This window comes from Alligator mississippiensis, chromosome 5, assembly GCF_030867095.1.
Source record: "Alligator mississippiensis isolate rAllMis1 chromosome 5, rAllMis1, whole genome shotgun sequence".
NCBI classification, from domain to species: Eukaryota; Metazoa; Chordata; order Crocodylia; family Alligatoridae; genus Alligator; species Alligator mississippiensis.
The window spans coordinates 105,035,168-105,058,124 of NC_081828.1; the positions used below are offsets into that span (position 1 = coordinate 105,035,168).

Consider the following 22,957-nt stretch of genomic DNA (forward strand, 5'->3'; position numbering starts at 1 on the left):
TTTTTTGCAGGCCAAATCTGAATCCAATATGGCCCATTTCGCACACCCATATTGGTTACCTTGTACTTCCTTACTGTGTCCCATTTTAAGCATGAATTAATGGACCTTAGGGGGCTAAACTATTTTTGGTTCTGTTGCAAATGAATGCTTGAGCATTTAAATTGCAAAAAGTGATTTTTTTTTGTTTTGTTTTGTTTTGTTTTTTAAGATGTTAACCTATTGGAAGGGGTAAATGAAGGTGAAGTCACTGTCTTGCATCTCTCTCTCTTCCCCCCCACCCCCCCCGCCTTAGTGACCATAGTCTTCTTCATTTGGCACTGGGACATATATACAGCTCTTGACAAATCTAAAAACAAATTCAGGTAGATTCTGCTGTCATATTAGCATACAGAACTTCCCATGCTTTATTTATAACTTATTCCAGTAGTGTTCTACATTCTTTGGCTCTGTTGGCACTGGTGAGGTGAGGCCTGACTTGGAGTACTATTTGGGTCCCAAAACTGGACACTTAAAGAGATTAGAAAGATTAAAAGATTAGAAAGAGCCAGCAGAGTAATGAATTGGGTTACAAACCTGGGGGGACATGATTTGAGTGGAAAGGCTGAAAGAGCTATGGTTATTTAAGATGGAGAAGAGGAAAATGGGTTTTGATAAGTCTTCAAATACCTGAAGGGCAATTTATAGAGAGGAGGTAGTCTTTTCTCTGTAGGCCATGGGGACAGGACAATGGCCTCAAATTGCAGCAGAGGAAATGAGGATGGAGATTAGGAACAACTTTCTCTACTTGGTTTGTTCCAATGCCTGACTAACCTCAGTAAGAAACTGGAATCTCCATCTCTAGAAATTTTCAAGAGCAGGTGAGACGGACACTAGGATGGGATGGTTTAGTCGGGGATGATCCTGCCTTGACCTGGGGTTTGGACTAGATGACCTTGTGAGGTGCCTTCCAACCCTGTTTTCATATGTTCCTACATGCTAATACTAATCATAAGGCTTCAGAAACATTGACTATATCATAGGACAAGTTTGTTATATGCTGTAGCATTTCAGTGTTCTTATAACTCCTGGACATTGCACAGCTTCAACCTTGCTAAATCTAACAAGTATCTATTTAGAGTTTTCCCACCTTGTGGATATCTCCATGCATTTACTCTGATTGTGAATGAATCCACAATCCCAAGGGGTAGACGTCACGTTAGCAAATTTAAGAGCAAATGTAGGGTGTTTGTAGCACAGTGTTTGTGAAAGAGACTGAGGTTTTTTGGCTCTTACATCAAGCCTAACATAATTGATCTAATTAATAGTAACATTGTTTTGGTGGGGTGGGGGGGGGGTTATTTGCTTTTCATTTGTTTTGGGTTTTTTTCCCCTATCAGTGTACTAGCTCTTCATACTGTCTGCAGAAGTCATCATACATTGACTAGAAGTGAAGTCTTACCTTATGTTGATCTGAATGGAATTTCACAGCCAGAGCAGATATTTCTCTTTCTCTGTGTTGCAGGGCACTGAGGTGCCCTGCTGCTAAAGAGGAGAAACTGCTAGAGAAAGAGCCCTAGCAGTGAGTAAGGAGCCCAGCTGTTGGTTGCCAGGGCAACTGGAGCTAGCAAGCTACCCACACCTGCCAGCGGTCAGCTGACTGTAAGAGGCAGGGCCTGGACCTTATAAAGCCCAGGGGCTGAGGCTAGGCTGGCAGTTCCCTGCCATCAGCCCAGAAGGAAGGAACTCTGCCATGGAAGAGAAGAGAAGAGAAGCAGCATCTGACACGGCTGCGAGATGAAGAAACCCCGGTAGGCTTGAGTGTGATTATAGCTGGGCAACTTCTGTTTGTTATAGCCTATGGGCTTGTGTTTGTTGCTGTTTATCACTGGTGGTTTGGGTGAGGCTATTAGGGGTTGCAGGAGGCCTCAGGGGACTCGCACTAGTGTGGGGACCCAAGCACCAGTGAAGGTGCAGCATTTGGGGTACATAGACCCCAGCCCCAGAGAGGGGCAGTTGAGAAGCCCCAGAGAAGGGGGCATTACTGAGAAGCCCTAGTGCGGGCATGGTGAGCCCCAGAGAAAGGGGTAGCAGTGCAGTGAGCCCTGGAGGGGGGGGGGGGGAGGTGGGTAGCAGTGCGCTGAACCCCGGAGAGGGGGCATTGCTGGGAAGTCCCAGTGCGGGTGCAGTGAGCCCTGAGAGGAGGGCGGCTTTACAGAGATGACCCTGAGAGAAGGGCGCCGAAAGAGAGAGAGACAGGGCTGCTGAGAGCCCGAATGCCAGAGAGGGAGTGGAGCCAGAGAGAAACCAAACAACATCTATTCCAGCTGCGAGGCTTGGGGCGTGGTAAAAGGGATGGTTGGAGCCACGCATAGCCCATAAGGCTAGGGTGCCCCGAAGCGCCCGTTTGCAGGACAAGACCCATGAGGGGTCGGGGAGTCCATGGGGCCAGAGGTTACAGCGGACTGTGTCCAAGAAGACATAAGGCAGCTTCCTTAATATATTGGAACATCAAAGACATGGCGGGCAAGAATCTGAGGGTGCCCTTGGGCCAACTTGGCATGGGAAGGGGGCCTTGAGGAGACCACGGCCCTCCTGCAGGACCCCGCCGTGACACTCTGGTACATCACAACCCTCTCATTCCCTTGGCTGTCACTGCAATCTTAAATCTCCGTTGGAGGTCACATGCTACCCATCATGGGGAGTTTCCTGACAGTAGTGTATTGAGCAATTTATAGACTGCCTATCACATACATACTCCAGAACTGACCTGGATATCATTGAGTTGGGACTAGCAATCAGTAGAGGAAATACCAAAGATATTTTCATCTTTGTATGTAAATAGAAGCCTGCTCTCACCCTAGTGCAAGTATTTCTATGTGGTTTGGTGTGCTGCTTGTTTGCCTTCATTTTAATTCCAACAAATACAAATCTTGGTGGTAAGGAAGTACCAATTTTCCTACTGTCACATGCTTACCTGATCATATGAAATAATTGGAGATGGGACCAAGCTGTGAAGTGTAGGGATTATAGTCAGTGCTGCATGATATGAACCATACAACATAGATGCAACTTTTTTTTGCACAGGGAGCAAAGGGATACATGAAGCTTCATTTACTAAAAACTGCAAATATATGGCTAATATTTAGAAACTAAGACATGGAGGGAGAAGGGGCTAATATCCAAATATAAGTAAGATTGTAATTATATTTTAAGAAGTATTTATATAAGTAACTTCTCTAAATCCTTGAGAAATTCAATATCCAGCACTAGCTTGAACCTTCTCTCCCAGGGGCAAATTCAGCAGGGGGTGTGCACGTGCATCCGGCTTTAAAACCAACTACTCAGGAAAGACAGCAGTCTTTCTATTCAGGGAAACCCTCAGGGGGTCAATTGACTTAATGGTTTATTATAATCTACCTGATCCTTGTTAATCTCTCTTTGTTTCACAGGTGTTAATGAGTCTCTCTCCTTTTTTATTTTTATTTTTTTGATGTTTCATTGATCAACCTATCCTTTCAACAGTAACTTGACTAGCTGTTAGCCACTCCTGGCAATTTATCTCTTGTATTTCACAGCCCTTCAGACAGTTTTTAGCCTTCACTGAAAAAACTTAACTTGGGTGTGGTAATTTTAACTCGCATGAACTCGGGTGTGAACATATCTGACAGTGAAGTGTTGGATATGCCATCAAGGTGGTCATGATGACTAGATTCTGTTTTATAAATCTAAAGAAGGGATGCACATTTAATTATAATGCCTACAGGACTAATACAATTTCTTTTGACTATTTTGGCTTAGTTTGTGTTCTTTGACATCAAACCTAAAAATCAGTATCACTTTATAGGAATGCACTAATTTGTTAGATTATATATAAAAAAATTAACTGAATAATACAGCTATGGCTGACTTGACTTTTACTGCTGCTTGATATGATGATATGTTGTGCCTTTTAAATATTGAAGGATTAGTCATACTTTGTCTTTTTTAATGGGATATTGTCCCTGTTAGGCAATAGGAAGGAATCATCTGCATTTCTTGAGACTTCTCAAGCATGAGCTTTTCCTCTACTTTAACCTTTCAAAATCAGTTTACAAATGGTCTTATTCTAGGTCATACTGGCACCTGACCTTTGTAAATTTGGAGACTAGAGAGAATAAAAATGCAAGGTATAAGAAGACGTACAATCTTCCATTTCAAAATACTGATGTATATCTAAAAGTAGTAAGGCCTTCAAGATGTAAAGTTTGAGCTGATACTCCTCTTTCTCTCTCCCCCCCCCCCCCCCCCCCCCCCCCAAGCACTTCTTCTCTTAGCCCAAGCATTATCCTTTAACCAAGGTACAGGAGAAATAATAATTTATTTTCAGCTTTTAATGACAATACACTCTTACAAATTCAAATGTTGTCATCTTTTTAATGCATCCATATCTTCTTTCCGTTCTCCCAATGTCAAATTCACAGTTCTCTTCATGGATAGAGAATATTTTAATGTTGGAAACTAGATAGAATACATACCCTAGGTATGGTCTTCAGTTAATGTAAAAGACTGTGACTTAATTGAGCCATAGTGGCTTAACTCAGAAGGACATTTGGATATTTAGCTTTTAAAAGGTAGAGATCCAGATTCTTTGGTCTACAGCAGAGAATTGGGCCTGTTGACTGTTTTTTTTTTTTTTTTCTTTTCTTGTAGTGCACACTTCCTGAAGTGAAAGCTATCAGTAGCTTGTGATAGCAATCTTTTGGGGTTTTTGTTTTTTTAATCAGAAATTACTCTTTTATTTATTTATTTTTTTTCTTCCTGATTGCTGAGACAGACAGACAGACAGACCATATTGCAAAGGCCAAGAATGCATTGCTCTGGAATCTAATTAAAAATGGGTTGTCTTAAGAATTACCACTGCTTTTGAGACCTGTCTGTTAACCATTTTAAAATCTATTAGCAAGCCATACTAATTTTATGTCTAGTCAAAACAGCCAAATCAAAATAATATGAAATGTTCATTCAAATGCCTTGCACGTGTTGGAGTCCATTACAATGAAATATATCTTTTGTCGACCAGACCTCTAATCATTCATAAATGATTACTTACGTGATGCACACTGATACTGGATTCAGTTACATGTGCTTTTGAGGCACATTCCTGGGGCATGCTCTTCAGCCTCAAACACCTCTTATCTGCTGCTTGATTTCTGAGAATGGACTAAGATGCTTCTAAGGCTACATCCCTGTGTATGGTGCCTCAGCTTTACCTGCTTCACTTAACTTGTACCAGCTCTGAACAGTTGTGTGATTCTTCCACATGGCAAAACCCCCCTTGTCTGGTCACATGTTTGGAAAAGATGGGAAGAGGTCTCCCTCCTGGTCAAATGCTCTGACTTGTCACTGGGGTTAAGGCTGCTGATAAACATTCAGTTAGGCATGATGGGATTCTAATTATCAGGCCTCCTCCTGCATGCCACAGATGCATAGCAAGAGGCCCAATTGTAGAATCGGGGATCAGATCCCTAATGTGCTCTATTGTTAGTGCAGGAGAAGCCCAGGGGCATGATTCTACTTTTATAGTTGCACAAGAATTAATCCACTAGTTTAATGGAATTATCTCAAATTTGATCTGGAATAAATAGGACCAGAATATGGCTGTAAAATTTTAATTTTTTTCTCTAAAATGACTGAAGTTCATTTTTTTGCTCCTCACACATGGAACATTAGGAATTTGAATTTGGGGGCTATAAAGATGGTCCTGTAGGAAGGGGGGTGAGTGGGATGACTGCCCTGGGTGCCAAAGTGAAGGGGTGCCAACAGGTGCTACCCAGCCAGGGCAAGACACAGGATGAAGCTGTGAGTGGCTTATTTGGGGGGGATGGGGGGGGGGGGGGGGGGAGGGTGGCTCCTGCCACTGCATACACTCCCAGGCAAGCATGGAGGGGTATGTTCTCCCTGGATCTGTGCATGGGGTCAGGACAGACTGTTGCTGTGGGCTTTGCCCTGGGTGCCAAACTGCCTTGCCACAGCACTATATAAAGACGTTCTTACCAAAAGGCTGGTCAAGACACTGCAGTATATTCCTGTAGCTCCAGGCTTGGAAGTATCAACAAGTGTGAAAATCAGGTGCAGCATTTTCTAGTAATTCCATTCTGCAGGTTTTCAAGGCTATTGTACAAGTCTGGTATCACTATATCTTTCCTTAACAACACAACAGCAACGTTTTAAAGGCGATTATATTTTGCATAGTTGCTTCCTTCAGTTCCTTTCATTCAACATATCTCCTACAAACTAGGTAAGAATGGCCTGTAGCATGGTACAAGCTGCTTAAAGAGACAAGAGTTTGAAGGGGGAGGGTTTGACATGGACACAAAACACTAGCAGGGATGCTTTCTGCATAAACTAAAACAGTCTCTTGCTGCAGGGTTTAGATCTTGCATCACATTAATCAGCATAAGCACAAAGTGCAGATTGGGACAGGTCAGAACTTCCACTCCTCCTCACCTCCAGAATGCTACTTTTGGTTACTTTACCTCCCACAAAGATGTACAGCAATTGTGCCACCTCTGCTGGGATATGCCACTTTAACATGGCAGTGTTGATTAATTTTGTGTAATTTATCTATTGTGTAATTTATCAGTATTCTCAGTGGCACAGTCTCCCCCTCACTGGGATATTGTCATGTTTTCCCTTGATCCTTCAATATGGCAGAAGGATTTCTGAATTCTCTCTGCACAGCGAGCAGAAGTTAAATAAAAGGAATAGAGGATGCCTGCATCTCAGAATATTCTGCAGTTTGGAAGATAGGGCAGTGTCCTAGCAGATGGAAAATGTGGATTTTAGTCCTCTCAGGTAGGAATGAATTGAATATGGATCTCCCACTTCCCAAATATTGGCTCTTACTCCTTGGTTACTTCCTATAACAAGGACACCAAAATAGCCACAGTTTGCCATAAAAAGTTTTTCTAAGTAATAAACTGTGTGCAGAATTCCATTTTGTCAACATACAATATTTACCCAAATTCAAGACATCCACCCAACAGTTAGATTCTATATATGGAAAGTTATGAATGTTTTTATAATTTTCTCTGTATTGAATCTAATTATTGGGGGGAGGGGTTATCTTAAATTGCTTGCCACCCCACTTCTGACGGGGAGTGGGGAGGGAGTAGTGGTGGTGGTGAGGGGCCAGACCTCTGTCCTCTGCTCCCTCACCCTTTTCTCCATACATCCACCATGCCTGTGCCTACACTTCCCCCATACCTATGGCTGAACTCTGCCACCTATCCCCCACCCTTGCATCATCACTTACCTTTTGCTACAGTTCTGCCCCAGCTCAGGGAAGTTGGTAGTAGTGGTAGCCCAAGCCCTGCTCACACAGGGAGAAATGGTTTGGGCTGGAGAAACTGGAGCCAGAGCAGATAGTAAGGGGGGCAGAGGGCAACTGGGTGGGGGCAGTGGGTGAAGTCTGTGCTTTTTCTCTTATGCCTTCCCCAAACTGAACACAATCTCCCGAACACTTCCCTGGCTGTGAACCCCCTTGTGAACTAAACAAACATCCTGGCCCAGGAACAGTAGCAGCTTAGCTTTGTCTTCAGCCCCAAGCTGAGTCCTTGCCTGCCCTGGGCTGGTACCTGAATCCAAGATGAGGCTGTTTTGTTCACCTCAGCTCCTCCCCTGCCCCCCTCACCCCCCCCCCCCCCATTGCACATGCACCTGATTGCTGGTGGGAATGGGAGCTTGTCTTGGATTTGAGTAAAAATGTTGGGCATCCTGAGAGCACATCCACCAGATCAAGCCTCTCCAAGGGCACATCACCAGACACCAGGGACACCTAATTTGAGGATCCAATAGGTCCTGAATAGCTCAGCCCTGCCAAGAAAATGGATTCAACAAGGACATGTACAAGCAGAACTTCAGGCATCCATAGAATGTTCCTGGTGAAAACTTAGGGGTCTAAGAGATTGTTCCCATTGGATTAGGATGACTTGCTTGTGTCTCTATTCTGATGTTTAATGGTCTAAGTACTTTTTGGTGGGCCATAGTTACTAGTACTTACTTTCAGGGGTATAGGTTGTAGCCATGTTGGTCTAAGGATGTACATACTTTTGTATTTTGTAACATGCAAGTCTATCCTGCCATCTCCCAATATATGTCCATACAAAATACTCTTATTTGACTTTTTCCAGGATATTTATAAAATGAAAGTTATGCCCTAAACAAAGTCCTTCAACAAATATTTGTTGATATACCTATAAACAGAGAAGGACTATGCTTATTCTTCCTTGTAATTCAGAAATCAAGAAAAAGCTCCCAAACACTAGTAGGCAGTAGTGAACCAAGCATATTTGTGAAGTATCACAAATCCCCACTATTCATAGGTATTCACGAGGTCATGCATACTTTCTTGAATTCATCTTACAGACATGGCATATGTTGTCTCATATGTATAGATGGCATCAAACTGTATTTAAATTTATTCTGTTGGTATAAAATGTATTTGATATCAATGTAATTTTTGTCTTGCGTTTCATATTTGGGCTAAAACTGGTTTAATAGGATAATTATTAACTTAAACACTCTTTCCCTATCAGACTTGAGAGAAGTAATTGCTAAGAATTGGCATGTGACGCGAGTGTGTTTAATAGCCAATCAATCCACACCCTTGTGGACATGGCCTGAGGCACCTGTCGGGCCCTTCCAGACGACGATGAATTTACATTTTTAAAAGGAGAGGCTGGTAGTAAGAACAACACCTGGCTATTCATGGAAGGAGACTTCTTTGGGTGGAGAAATTAACAGAGAGAGAGTATCCTTGGGAGATTTCTAAAAAGATGGAACTATTCTCCTGGTCATAATTGGATCATAGAACCATAAAGAAGTAGGGCTGGAAGGGACGTTCATAGGTTATCTAGTCTAATCTCTTGCCTAAGGCAGGATCATCCCTATCCAATCCATCCTATACAAATCCACAAGCTAACTTAGTAAAATTAACACCACACCACACTTAACACCCTAAGCTGCACCAGATAAAGCAGTGAGACCAGGGCAGCCAATATGCTCCTTCTGTTAATATAAGGGATCCCAGGTAGAGGGTAATACCTGTTGACACTGGATTTTAGGAACGCAGCCCTTGTACCTTTGTTCTGGGTGGGCACAACTTTTAGACTGACTACAACATCTGTCAGATGATAATGGGTGAATTTTTTGATAGCAATAACAAAAAAGCAATAATAGAAACAATCTAGCAATTCTACACTTACTAATCTTAGGGCTGTCATCAGTGTCAAAGGATGCAGGCTCCACTCTGAGGCTCTCTAAATTTTGTTTTTAAGGTGTCAGCAGTCTGGAGGTGGGATGCCAAGGCCCACAGCCCCCCCCCCCCCCCCCCCCCCACTGTGGGGGTATGAGATGGGGTACTGGTATGCCTTCAATCCATGGTGGCCTCAGGGACCCTTCCCAGGGGATGGGGACCTCTCTTAAGAAAGAGGAGGATGATAAGGAGAGACAGCAGGGAGGGATGGGAGGGACTCTGTTAATTTCAAGTCTCTGCTTTGGTATTCTCCTTCCCCCTTGATGACTGACTTCTGATGACTCTTCATTTGTGGCTATCTCTGATTGGTTGTCTTTCTGTGGTCCCACATCCACATAACCTTCCAGGCCTTTTTCTAATTTGGTCTGTTCCCCCCAAACCGGGCCTCAGCTCTCCTGCTGCTCTGGGACTTTTGTTGCTGGTGTCACTGTCTTGTGTTATGGGACAGTATAGTACACACTTCTGGTTCCCAGGCTGTTTTCTAGACTCTACACTTGTTGGCCTTATTGTTTTAGATAACCTATCTGCCTTGAAGGCTGTGATCTTGTTATGGGATGCCCCCCTTAATTTTCAGGCTGTGTCCATCTGTTGGCCTTGTTGTGCTAGACAGCCTGTCTGTTTTCAGGGCCATGAGAAGCTGCGAGTGTCTCCCAAGCTTTTTAGCAATTCATTTAACCTCTGATGCCCATTTTGACCCCTTTTATAATGCATATATTTATACCTACAAGCTAATTCCCCAAAAACAGATTTTTAAATGCCATTTCTAAGCCAACAATGCCCTGCTCCATCCCCAACCCTGTTACAGAGAGAGGCAACCCTTCCCCTTTTCCCTGTAACAGTCTGGCATTGGAGAAGATTCCCTCCTGATCCCGAATATTGCAGTTAGTCAGACCCTGAACAGAGGGGTAAGACCCTCTAGCAGGAACCTCTGGCTTTATCCCAGCAGGAGCACTGGCACACTTCAGTCAAAATCCCCAACCTTTGCTTCAGTCAACACCCAGTGCTTCAGAGGAAAGCTTAAAACAAACAAGCAAACAAACAAATCCCTGATGCATGTAGCAGCAAGGAGGGGAAGGAGGAGTGAAATTCCCTCCTGGCTCCATGTAGCAACCAGCAAAGCCCAGAAGCATGGGAAATATCTGTAGTAGAATATAGGCATATCTATACCTAGATTATCCCTGACCAGTGGCTGTCCTACCACTTCTTCTTCAACACCTCCCAGTGATGGAGAGTCCACAGCTTTCCTGGGCAGTCTATTCTACTGCCTTACTGTTCTAACTGAAGTTTTTCCTGATATCCAATCTAAATCTATGTTGTTGCAGTGTCAAGCCTTTGGTCTGTGTCATATTCTCTGCAGCAAGAGAGAAAAGGTATTCTCTCTCTTCTCCATGGCAGCCCTTCAAGTATTGAGAAATTGCTATCATGTTTCATCTTAAGCACCTTTTTCTGTAAACTGACATGTCTAATTCCTTCAACCTTTCCTTTTTATGACTTGCCTTCCAGGTCCTCTTATCTTTGTCACTTGCCTCTGGACCCTCTTTAACTTCTCCACATCCTTCTTAAAATGAGGTGCCCAAAACTGTACATGACACTCCAGATGAGACCTAACCAGTGCCAAGTAGAGAGGCATTATCATCTCCCACATCTGGTACCTAATGCTTCTATTGATGCATCACAAACTCATTTGCCTTTAGTGTAGCTGCATCACATTGAAGACTTATTGAGTTCCTATGATCTACCAAGACTGACAGATACATATTTGTAGTGCTGCCAACTAGGTGTTATGCATTTTATAGACCTGAGTAGCAGCTGCATTCCTAGGCTTAGAATGCAAAGTAAGATCAGAGTATTGTTCTGCTATTTCCTTGAGGTTTTTTTTTTTTATTCAAGTCTCTGTGTGTGTGTGTGTCATATTATGGTTACTGAGTACTTATAACTGCTCCTGGTTTTATAATAAATAGTTTTATCTTTTATAAACTCAGGCTCCTGGCAAGTATTATATATTATTCATAATATAAGATTAACTAGTTAATCACACATGTGTTTGTGTGTGTGTGTGTTTTTTTTTTTTTTTTTTTTTTTTTTTTTTTTTTAGGTAGTAACCTGGCCACATGTCTATGCAATTAATGGCATGGTAAAACAGGGAATAAGCTGCAATGTTTTTTGTGCAGTAATTTAATGTCTGGTTCCTATCATGTCTTAAATTGAACAATTGAATGTATGGTAAGTACCAATCAAATGACTGGTGCTCCTACCCTCAGGAGCACATTGGAACCTTGAAGGGCTGGGCGTGCCAGGCAGTTTATTGCCAATCCCAGCTGTGGGAGTACATCAGAGCCTTGAACTGGAGTTCAAGCTCTTGTGTGCTCCTGCAGCTGGGAGCACCTATCATCTGACTGGCACTCCCCTGGCATGAAGTGCTTCAGCAGCTAGAGTGCTGATCAGATGAATGTCGCTCCCAGCACCAGAGCCCATTGCTCTGATGCACTTCCATGGCTGGGAGTGCAGATCAGCTGATAAACTCCCAGCCTTGGGCACACTGGGCATACAGCTTGTTACTTGCCAGTTCAGGGGAAGCTCAGGTTCATGAAAATTTAAATAAGAGAAGAACTGTACCTTATTCTCGGTTCTGTTTTTCAGCTAGTTATAAACTATATCTCCTACTGAAATCAGTTTGGCTCAATGATTCTGTCAGGCAATGTAATGTGCTTGTAAATTTAATCTGACATACAATGCATCATGGCATCAACAGCCTGATGGAATGACAAAACATCCAAGCAATGGGGAAAAACATCACCAAGGCACTTCAGGCACCGGTATGACTTAGTACTATGCAGGAATCCTGGAATGACAAGAAACCAGTGTCTAGCCAGAGAAACTGGCTGTTGGCTAGGTCCATTCCAGTGAAAACATAGCCTTCCAATTTTAACTCTGTCCTCATTCTATTTTTATTTTCTTCTTTTCTTCTTCTTCAAACAGCCTGTAGGAAAGGTTGCTGGCTGAGTCTAATATATTATCTACTAAGAGTTGTGCACAAAGGTAGTTTTCAGCCCATTGATTCTCTGGTCCCCAGGACAAGTTGCAGCTATTGCCAACACTCCTAAGAAGCTAAAGTAGTAACCAGTCTTTAAGGAGTAGGGGAGTCCTAACCATGTTCTGTTTTGCTACCAAGGTGGGCAAGATATAACATCCTTATGCTACTGGATGATCTTTGTAATTCTGGGTGGTCTCCCATCAGTTCTACATCAAGATTCCACCAGTGTTGTGATGGTGACCAAATGTTTTGCATCCAAATCTCCTTCAAACCTGTCTGACCTCTGTAGCATATCAGGTGCTATGAGTTTTACAAAAAATATAAGGCCTGCCTCTATGTGCAGGTAAAGTCATAATGGGATCTAATGCACAATTCACACAATTGCATCTCATGCCATGGCACACATGAATAGTAGGGGATGCAACTGGAATCGTGCACTAGCTCCCATCACACATTATTGCTGGTGTAGGTTCAGCCCAATACCAGGCTTCCCCTGCACCAGCAAGAAGCAAGCTCTTGTGACTGGGAGCCCACTCAGCTGATGGGCTTATTGCATTAGAACAATGGTCCAGGGAAACAGCAAGGGTTAATTGGTTTCTAAAGTCTATTTGTGACAGTTTCACATTCTCAGCCTTTTAGCAGACACTGGGTGTGTCTACACGAGATAATAACTATGCAGTAGCCTAATAACGCTGTGCAGTAGCATTCTGGGCAAAACCTGTTAGGCTACTGCACAGCACTATTAGGCTATAGTGTAGCTAGTGTCTGTGAAACCTGTGTGCTGGCACTACTGTGTAGTAGTGCCAGTTACTGCACCACCTGACTTGGTTATCCGAGTAGTAAACTTAGTGTGCAATAACCACAGAGCACTAATGAATGTGTAGATGATTTCGCTTTGAAGTGAACAGAGAAGTGGGGATGTACATCCTGGGAAATTGAAAACGTGCAACAGTGTTCTCTGAAAACCCATAACAAATTGAAGGGACCAAAAGAATTGCTATCGTGTCACAGTAACTAGTTGCAAAACCCCTGGGACTTATGGTTTTGGTGGACTGACCAAATTAGGGCACCAGGGATGCTCAAATTAAGACACCAGTAAATGACCAATTAAGATGTGTGAATGTGATATGTTTGATAAAATGGATTATGATGACAGAACAGAATGTGGACAGTATTATGACCAAAGGGACACCAGTCAACCATGCCTGGAAATGAAGAGTCATCAGGGGAGGAAAAAGAATACAGAAGAAGGGATTTTCAGTGTAGCAGGGCATGGATGCTGAGGCCACCTTAGGCAGAGGGCACACCACTGGCACATTTCACCCACCCTATTGGTGTTGGTGGGGGGAGGTGGGCATTGGTCCTTGACCTCCAAGGTATGCTGACATCTCACATTCAAGAAAAAAAACCACAGAGTGGCACTCTTGTACTGTCCCTCTCTGAGACCCTGGAACTGGTAAAATAACGCCTCCCCATTCCTACTTTTCTGTTTGCTTTGCCTGCATGACTTCCTTACCTGCTATCGCTGTATAAATAAAATTTGCCTATTAAATGGAAGAAGTTGTGGTCTGTCTGAGGTTTCAGGGCCACCATGAGCAATATATCAGGACTGGGTCATAAATCCAGTGCCAGCAAGAGGTAGGCTGCTTCCAGGACCTAGAGTCCACAGGTGCTAGGCACGAGAGTCCCAGAAGTTGTGGGACTCAAAGCCCAAACTGGGCAGGGTGCACTCCTGGGGCAGGGAGCCCACAGCTGGCAGTGCTCTCAGCCTGCTACATGTGCAAACTAAAGCAACCAGCTATAAAGTTAATGCATATTTTCAACGTGTAATTTTGTAGCTGGTTGGAAGCTTTTGAAAATATATACAAGAAACGCTTGCTATTTGCAGATTTGGCATTCATGGTTTTGAATATTCTTGCTGCAGCATGATGACACTTTGTTACAATGCTGGTGGCATCTGCGGGAGCTCCATGCTTGCTGCTGCTAGACTCCTGCTACTGCTGCTGGGCTCCCACCACTGCCAGTGCAGCCATGCCCCACCAGCCGCTGGGGGCACGTGATGTTCACGAATGCAGTACAGTATTTACGGATTTCCCCATTCACAGGGATCTTTAGTATGTATCCCTTGTGAATTGCAAGGATCTCCTGTATGCTATTCACAGATATTGGCTTTTACCCAAATAAAAGCTTTAATTAACTCTGAAACTCATGCATAGGCCTGATTCCCGGTGGCCTTTGAGTTAGTTGCAGTCCCTGCCTATTGTCGGGGCCCTCTACGCCACAGGGAAAGGTGGGGACACTTCATGGTAAAATGAACTAACAGACAAGAGCAAGAATAATAGGTAGTGAAGGGTCAATAATTAAGCATATGCAATAAGGTTACATCAAATAACATTATAAACCAATGACAGGAATACCTGACAATGATAGGACAATATATAAACATACATACAATAAGGTTGCACCTGCATAAAATAATCAATGGAATAAATACCAACACAGGGCTGCTTATACTCCTCTTCTAATACAATAGTAAAGGCACAGGATTACAATAGGAATTCCAGCAGCATGGAAGAACAGAATGTAACAGTGGCATAGCAGCTTTACCCAGCAAAGGAAAGAACCTAAGCAGGGACCCTTCACATCATAAGACACCCTTACCCTTGCTTGGGTTACTCAGCTGGTGGGGCCCTTAACCCAGGAACTCCCCTGATAAGCAGGAGCCCTGGGTCCCTTTCTACACCCCAGGGTGAATTGTCCCCTCCCATCAGGGGCTTCCCCTCAGTTGCCTATGGAATGGGGGGGGGCCTCCTCCCCTGTGGGAATTCCCTTCCTGGATGACTCATGACTCCTGTGGGCTTGAGGCGGTTAGACGCATCTCCAGCAGTGTGTGTTGGAGGGGCGAGGTGTCCCCTTTTTCTGCAGGAAGGCCCGAGCTGCCTCGTGCAGCTCTCCCAACCTTTCAGCCCGTGCTCTGCCCTCTGCACCAAAAGGCCACCTGCCCCACGCAGGTTGGGGTGGAAGCCCAAGCTGCCTAGGGCAGCCTTTGGCATCCCATCTGCTCTATGGCCTTGTGCACCATTCCATGTACCAATGGCTCTGCTCCTGCCTCGTGCAGCTACTGTGGTCCCATCTGCTCTATGGCCCTGTATGGTGCTCCATGTACTGATAGCCCTGCTTCTGCCTTGTGAAGGGTTGGAGATCCACGCTCCCTTGTGCATTTGCTGCAGACCAGTTCAGCTCTATCAGCCCCGTGCACTGAATGGGACTCGGCTCCTGCCTCACGCAGTGTTGGAGACCCAAACTGTCTTGCGCAGCTGCTAAGGTCCCATCCACTCCCAGATCCTCTGTGCCCTGTGCACCAGTCCATTCACCGAGTACTTCTACCCTTGCTCCATGCAGGGTTGGGGATTTATGCTGCCTTGTGCAGCTGCCGTGGTCCCGTCTGCTCCCGGACTCTCCGTGCACCGACCTGTGCATTGTCATCACACTGCTTTCTGCTGCTCCCATCTGGAGCAGATTTTTTTCTGAGTACTTCTGGGTCAACTGCTCTGCCCCACTAGTAAGCTACACCAGCTCTTTGTCAGCCCTCTTCATTGTTCTATGTTGAACCCACATGTGTGCTGGGCACACTGCCTTTTTATTCCTTTAGAAGTCTCTACCCCTGGATTGGGAGCAGACCAATAGGAACTCTTGAGGTGCTAGTTACCCCTCAGGTTCTTTCCTTCACCCCACCCCTTCCCTTACCTGATTGGTGGGTAAGGGAAATGCCCCCACCAATCAATCTGAGCCTTCCTGCTCAAGCCAGTGAACCGGGCTGCTACCAGCAAGGCTGCCACATCAATATTTTGCATGTGTAGCTGGTCTCAAGGTAATTGTGCAATAAACCAGTTACTGTAAGACCTGCAACATGTAGAGGGTGCCTAATAGTCTAGCCTCCCTTTTTATCATGATACTTTATTTTTAGAGTTCTGAAGTTTGTGTGCACCAAGATACAAGTGAATATTACCCTATAGGAATAACAAAGACATTGGTTTGATGTCACCTTTGAAAACTAATTATTTCATGGGACCATGCCTTGGTAGGTCATCTCTCTTTCCAAGATTTCAAAAGTGTGCCCTCATTCCCCACCGGAACGCACACCGGAAATCTATCAAAGACAGAAATACCCAAGTACCGGTGGGGGCACACTTCTCACAGGAGGGCCACTCTCTCTCTCTCTCTCAGTTCTGATTCTCAAGGGAAACTTACACAACACTTCCCAGAGACGAGCCTATGAGCTCCATTTCATCAAACTCCTGGATACTAGAGATCATGGACTAAACATAGACATCGGATTTTTGATATGTTATAATCTGCCTGGCAACTGACTCCCCAGCCCAGCCCCTGGCTTCTTTACTTTTCATTCCATTCAGGAAGAGCACACACCAACTGCTGAAACTTCCTTAGCCTGACAAAGGGTTTTTGAACTCGAAAGCTTGCTTAATAACTATTCTCCAACTATTTGGGTTGGTCTAATAAAAGATATCAAATTCACCCAAGGAACCTTGTCTGCCCTCATTCCCCATATTTTTACCTCCAGTAGCTGCAGTGAGAGACAGTATGGCACTCAAGCCAGCTCCATCCTTTTGTGACCACCCTGCCCTGACCCACTTGCAATCACCAAAGCCTGGAATAGTCAAAATAGATGACTGAGTATCCCTCTATCACAGCTTTCTTTGACAGATGTGTGCTTAGGCCTGGGTTCTATAGTATAGTGTTACTCTAAACCAGTGATCCCCAACCTTCTTAGATTCAAGCCCCCCTGCCTCTCCCTTAGAACATGTTAGCTCTTTGTTTTCACTCTGTTCTGGGGTTGTTTTTTTTATAGTAAAAAATATCTTCTATTGTGAAGAGCTTAAAAATACCACAGCAGGTCAAATATTTTTAACACTACAGAGTCTGAAATCCCTGGATTTATTGTGTAAGTTGTTTGCATGCTTAACAGTGCTAACATTGCATGGCACCCCACATCACCTGGAAGTTTCTTAAGGCACCCCAGGGTGCCTGGCTGAGAATCACTGCTGTAAGCAATCATTTCTGGTTAAATGCTGGAATTCATTTTGCCTCTTTCCCAGCAGGAAGAGGTAGTGAATAATCATTTTACTGATGGAAGACCTGGGGTCAAGAGGGGAGCCATACAAATATGGCCCAAGTCTCTTGTGGGGTTGTATTCCATGTGGCACTTGCCATGCTTTTTATCCTTGCTCTGTTTTAAAGATATTCTGTGCATCCATCTGCTTACAAGCTCTCTTTCCATCTCTACATCCCATCACACACCTCTTAGCCATCTTTCTAGCTATATTGCAATTATTAACCTTTCACATAGCAATAAGCAGGCACTTGAAGTTTTTATGATGCTTTAACAGCATCTAGGTTTTATTTAAATTGTTTGTATCGGAGAGCAACTTTTTTGAGTATAGGTAGGAATTGTTCCTTTGACTCCATATGACCCCACACTAAAATCCCACTTAGTTTGTCAGATTCTTTTTTTAATGAGATAATAGTAGCCATAGGGTGCTACCATATGGTTGTATTTCCTCTTTGAGCTATCTCTTTCTGTCCCCTGTCCCCGCACAACCCCACTTGTCACCTGACTCAAGCAATATATTGCTTACAGAGATGAGAGAGAGGAAAGAGCTACAATAATATATAATCTCAGTCATGCATCCCTTGCAAGTGCAATTTTTTTCATTTTTCATTTACAGTATTTTTGGAGCCCCAGTGGTAAATGACGTATGAAATGAAACATTTACGCCCACCTAGTGTATAGAGAATTTGGAGAAAAATGTTGTTGCCATTGAGACATATCTATTGTAACAAGAAGTCCTTTCTTGCCTGCACCCCTTCCACCCCATTTGCGCATTTTCTTTTTTCTTCTAAGTATTGGCAGAGACCTAGCACACCCATTGCGTGGGTGTGGCAAGGCTTAGAGCAAACCAAAAAGCTGAAGTGGCTTTCTATAGGAGAAACCTGGAAACTACATCTACATGTCAGTTGAGCTAAGTGTCACCACAGAAAAGAAAAGAACTAAAATATCCACTTCAAAGCAAAGCCTGTAAGAGACAAGAAAAGCCAAGGTGTATAGAAAGCATGACTGTAAATATATCCTGCTGAACACATTTCCCCTTTAATTAAAACCTATTTCCCAAAGAAAACTTCCCATATCTATCTAAAGTTTATGCTAAATCAGTCTACTGCATCTAACCTAACTCACTGTCCCCAGTGGCCTTTGATCCTCACTACCTCACATTGCATTTTAATATTTAATCTGTCTCATCTTTACCCTGGCATTCTGTATTTTGTATTTTATACCTTTTAACTTTTAACAAATGTATTTTTTTAAAGTAAAGTCATACATTGTATTACTAGAACTATTATAAGAATGCATCGGAATAGTAATCACTGGAATTTCGTTGCTGTATTTGGGCTGGTTTCCTGAATGAATGAGGGCAAATATGAGTAAGCGATTTAAGAGGCAGAGCCAGCTGCGGTTACAAGTTAGTGAGTGGTAATTAACACCACCTACCACAGACCATCAGCAAGGAAGGATCAATGCCATTGCCTGGAACTCCATTGTGCATGCAACAAGGTATCCAGTTTAAGCTAATCAATGCTGGAGACTGGTTTCTGGGACTGGATGTCCCCCCACAGACTGCTCCTGGAACCCTTAACAATACCACTGTTAAATTAATCAAAATTATAAACTGACTCCCGAAACTCCATGTACCAGCAGGTGGATGCATACCTCTGTGACTGACAGTGGTCATGCACTACTCAAGACGTCTGTGGGACAGCAACCTCCAGATTGGGCAGCCAAGATGATGCTGGGGGATCACACGTTTGCCAGAAAGGGATATGAGACAGTGAAGCCTAAACCTCAGGGTCGCCCTCCCATTCAGCACCTGACCTACCGAGACCAGAAGGACAAGCAGGTGACCTTCTTCTGGAGAAGACATCACCCTGGGAGAAGCTGACTATGGACAACAGACTCCAGCACCCTGGATAGGTATAAACCAACATTGGTGCTATACTACTATTGCAGCAATTATGTGAATGTGTGTATGTGTGTGTCAGTGTGTGTTAACATGACTAGTACCTATTGTAATCCCCTGGAATTTGCATTTATAATTTTATTAGAAATTCACATCCTGTCTAATAAACTAGAATGTATGATGATCCTGTGAGTTGGTCCTTTGTAGGCAACATAATCATATTGGGTCTAATACTTTATATGAAATCTAATAGTCAGGAGCTCAGTTGCTCAGAAAACAGACAAAAATATTAGGACAGGGATTTTAAAGGCAAATGAACTACACTGAAGGAGGGCAGTGAGAGGGGGAGAAAAATAAAAGGAATACAGTTATTGTACAAGCCAAGTGTTAGCTCGTATCTTAATACTGCATGCAAAGAGAAGTAGGTCACCTTTTTCAGAAGAAGGATACTATTGCCCTGGAGATGAAGGGAAGTAAGGTGAATGTGATTTCAGGTGTTAAAGTTATTCATTAAAATGAAAGTTAGAGCCTTTGTTACATGAGAAGTTAAGATTAGGGTCTAGTAAAAAAAAATATTCAAAGTGATGAACAGAACTGAAACAAACTATAAAATTCTTTTGCTTTTCTCTCCTTTTCTCTCTTCTCTTCTTTTCTTTTATTCAGGGTAATTCAGGAATGGGAAAAAAAAAATTAGAGGAATGGTGACACCTTTTCACTTAGAGAGGAATAAAGTCAAACAAATTGCATCGTACCTTTGGACCTAACTGACAGTCCAGTCCCTCTCTTCTGCTCAGGTTTGCTTCTGTCTCTACAACCCAGGCAGATTCTTTATGGTGCTATAACTGTTGAGATCTTTAACACGTTGGCCCTAATCCTGTTAACTGTTACAATATTAACATTTTACACTGTATAAGAAGGCCATTTTCCTGCAAGGCTATGGATACAGTCTTTCAGCTTCTGGTACAATCATTGTATCCATCCAAAGCCAAATACGATGAAAGAGAATAATGGGGAGGGGGAAGTTTTAAAACTTTAGAGTGCCTGTGGGGGAGTCTGTGGGTGGTTCGGAGTTTAGAAAAACATACAAGTCTTTCTGGATAGTGTGGGATATTTAATCTCAACAATAAGCATTTCTCTTGTGCAATTTTAACTTCAAAAGTCATGTTACCTTTTAGTGTTTGATTTTCTTTTGTTGAGGGTTTAACATTTGCCAGAGAAGTATATAGCTTTGTTTGGTAAACTCCCAAGTCTATTGTAATCTGGGTTCTATTCTTAGTTTTTTCACAAGCATGCTACACAAAACTAGGTAGGCTAAGCAATTTAATGATATGTGTCTGCATTGCTCCCCGTCCCCCTTCCGTATGGGCTTTTTTCAATGTGGCAATTTTTCACACTGGTATTGAGAATCAGACTGGTAGTTTTGATGCATACAGTGTCTGTGTTTGATGAAACTCAGGTTATTGTTTAAGTTTTAATGAGAACTTTCTGACGCCTACAGAAAATTAACTTTTTTCAGTTGGGGTTTGGAAAATGAAAAAAATATATTCCAACTGAAAAATATAACTCAAAGCATGGAAATCATTCCCTTGGAAATACTACTGCTGTATGTCTTAGGACCTGAAGTTACTTCAGGCCCCCGTCTTGCACTTTTGGTCTAAGGTTCCTGGCACATCATGGTGAGCCACATTTTTAGTATTCAGGACCATTATATTTTGTTCTTTGACATTATTTCTGGATGAAGGTTTGCTTAAAAAGTGGAAGTATTCTGATCAAGGTCTTCCCTCCTCTACCCCTTGTACCCTCCTATATAACACATGAGCATGAGCTTACACATGCATGCACACACACTCTTTGACCAGCTCAGGTAACCAAGTTTAATAAAAATGTTCATGAAATTGTTTTGAGAACCTCACATTGAGGACCAGATTCTCCATAGATTATTTTATTTATTTATTTGCCTTACAGTAAACTGGGATGCAATGTTCCCCTCCCTTATAACTCATACTCTAGAACTAAGATCTGTATCTAGGTAGGTCTCCAGACTAATTTCAGGCAGCCAATCAGTAGTATATAATATACATCATACCACTTAATGGATGGCTACTAATATACTGAATGCATTTATATCCCAGTAATTGAACTAGGATATAATTCCATCATGATAGATGTACAAGGAATACAGTTCTCAGTTTTACTTGCTTTCTTATTTTGTGCTTTTGCAGACTTTAAGAACATGTTGCTTCTGTTCTAATGTTGGCTCTCCACTTAGTATTAGCTGATACTGTACTCTGACAAAAGTCAGTCTCATTAAGTAGTAGTGCACGGTACAGCCACAGTAGCCTTCAGTGAGACTCATCGGAGGCACAGCCTGCAGATCGAAAAGCAATTAGCATTCTGGCTTGTGATAATTACCCACAGTATGGGAGGCTTATCCAAGATGTTCTTTCCACTGTGCCTAATAATAGGATTCTTTAAACATTTATATATTTTCATGGACAAACCAGCACTCTCATTTCAACTCTTGTCACTTATCTCAGATAGGGGAAACAAACATCTCTCACATATTTTTCCCCATAAAGTAAAGTACACTGCTGTTCTGACAACTTGTGGTGTCACCTAAAAGTCACCTTGAATCATGTTTTAATCAGCTGGAACAAGGCAACATCTCATTTATTTCTGCAGTTTCCTTGCTCTGCGATGCACTGATTGCCGAGACATAGAAATCCAAATTGAGCTCTGATTAAAATGGAATGAGGATGCAGATGCTGCTGTTGGTTGACAGGGGCACTTTGCTCTGTATGAGGAAAGGTCAAGGTGACTCAAGATCTAATTATAAATGAAACACTTTTAATAGTTCTAGGTTATGCTGTTCATAACAGTTTCAGCTGACAGTTCAAATTATATTAGAGTTGCTTTCTATTCATTTTATTGGTGGTAGAAATGCTTGCAAGAATGCAAAATTGATGTTCTTAATTGACCATCTCAGGAATGGATTCTGACTCTGTAAGTGGTTTTACTGCTGACTACAGTCAGAGCTTTGAGATCATGCTTGATCCTCTAAGTATAGACAGGTAATGATCACAGATATTTGGGTTTCTAGGAAGGTAGACTTTACTAAAGCTTATTATTGTCCAAGGGATAGGTAGTTGGTTCATATGTTCTCTTGCAATAGACTCCTCAGGCAATAGACTCCCCAGGTATCTCTGCACTATTTAACTGCTACATTCATCCCCCTTCTCTCTCCCCCCCCCCCCCCGACTCCACATTTTACATCTTTACTGACTGCCTGTCTTGCATGCATACCAGCCCAGTTATGGCTTCTTTACTATTCATTCCAGCCAGGAAGAGCACACATCAACTGCAGAAACTTCCTTAGCCTGACAAAGGGTTTTTAAACCCAAAATCTTGCTAAAAAAAATGTTTCCATCTATTTAAGTTGGTCTAATATAAGATGTCAGATTTACCCAAAGAACCTCGTCTAACAGTAGACTAAAATTTAGCTTTGACAACAGGGGACAAAACTCTTAATTGAAGTGGATGACTGTTGTGTTTGTATTTCCTGATACTAAGATACGTCCATTGTCTTGAATTGTAGTTAAACAGGAAATGTCTGCA

General features: G+C 42.9%; 1 long non-coding RNA gene across 1 annotated transcript; it reads left to right on the forward strand.

Moving 5' to 3' along the window:
• The first annotated feature begins 1,704 nt into the window (after positions 1-1,704).
• LOC132250854 (uncharacterized) lies at positions 1,705-22,592 on the forward strand. Its single transcript, XR_009462511.1, has 3 exons — positions 1,705-1,787; positions 19,081-19,356; positions 20,006-22,592. It is a non-coding gene; the product is annotated as an uncharacterized LOC132250854 (long non-coding RNA).
• The last annotated feature ends 365 nt before the right edge of the window (positions 22,593-22,957 follow it).